The sequence below is a fragment of the Malurus melanocephalus genome, unplaced genomic scaffold (assembly GCF_030028575.1).
Source record: "Malurus melanocephalus ecotype Western Australia unplaced genomic scaffold, MMel_1.1 scaffold_142, whole genome shotgun sequence".
NCBI lineage: Eukaryota > Metazoa > Chordata > Aves > Passeriformes > Maluridae > Malurus > Malurus melanocephalus.
This window is the reverse complement of record NW_026623374.1, coordinates 1,381,564-1,383,092: the sequence shown is the minus strand read 5'-3', so window position 1 is coordinate 1,383,092 and position 1,529 is coordinate 1,381,564.

The window sequence follows — 1,529 nt, the reverse complement described above, 5'->3', positions numbered from 1 at the left end:
TCTGACCCGGATAACCGTGACCCCCACACAGCACCTTCCCCATTGCAGCTGCAGAGCAACATCCACAGGCTCTCCAGCTCCTCTGGGCTGTGTTTCTCATGAGCAGGACGTCTCAGATGTTTCTGTCCTTCCTTTGTCCCCCGAGGGACAGGTGGGATGATGTCATTGACACTTTTGAGGGGGAGCTGGGTCCCAAAGCAGACCTGGATGATGGAGCGTCACGTGGATAGTGATCTTTGCATGTATAACACCACGGCTGATGCTCCAGGCCAGCACCATCCGACCCTGCTTCTCCCAATTCCACCTAAGCACAGATAGTTATTTGTGTGTCATTGATGGAGCATCAGCTTTTTTAAGACTAGGCTTGTCAATGATATGAATGTCTCAATATAATTTAAGAAACTGTGGTCAGTAGCTTTCCAAAGGAGTGTCCAGCACATGGAACAAACAGTCCTAATGTGTTGGTTTTTTTTTTTTTTTTTTTTTTTTTTTTTTTTTTTTTTTTTTTTTTTTTTTTTTTTTTTTTTTTTTTTTTTTTTTTTCCATCATAATCTCAGCTCTGTACTTTCCATTTCCCTGCTTTTCTCTGTATCTGTTGCTGGTTGCTTACAGATGGTAACTAAAGTGTTTAATGTGTATTTCTTCTGCCTACTGTCTTTTGTGAGCTGGTGATTGCAGGTGTGAAAATGTCGGTCAAATTTTCCATCCCTGGGCCCCTCATAAACTATTAATATGGTGATTCCTTAAACAAATAAGTGGTGTTCATGGTTGGTTTTCCTGTGTCTATGAAAAAAAAGGTTAAGGTCAATTAGAGCATTATTTTATGTTTAGAAAAACAAGGCAATACTGAAAACACAAAACATATAAATCCAGATAATTATGCACACTTGGTTGAATCAGTAGTTCTTTACTTGGTTTCACATGACCAAACATGTAAATATATATCCAAAATTGCCTTGCAGGCAATACATAGTGCAGGTAGTTTTRTGCCTACTTGTGGCCAAAACGAGATCCTCTGAGGAAAAGTGCAGAAGGGGRAAAAAAAAAGAGCCCTCTTAAGTAAATGAATTTTACACCTTACTTGAGCCTACTTTTAGTTCTGTGGAGTAAAATATTTTTTGGCCTGAAATGCGGTGTGGGCTCCAGTCAAATATAACCTGGTAACATAACTCTGGCAATCATTAGTGTTTTAACTGAACCGCTCCCTGTTTAGAGAAGATTTTATTTTCAAACACACTGACAGTAAATGCAACTATCCACTCTTTCTCTTTTACACTTGGCCCCTTTTTTAGCTGTGTGTCATGTCAGAGAAATCTGGGCTTGTCAGAGGCTGGATGAGGTTGGCTCTGCCCACRTGGAGTTTGAGGCGTAAGGATCTTATTTTGAATGGGCAGTATTTCCCAGTGAAGGACAACTGGAAATAGCAGATGTAAACTGATGGAGATACAAAGGTCCTTAAATGAAATGCCCCTTTAATAAGTAAGATTTTCTGCACTTCTGTCAGTCTATGATTGGTTGATTGGGATGAA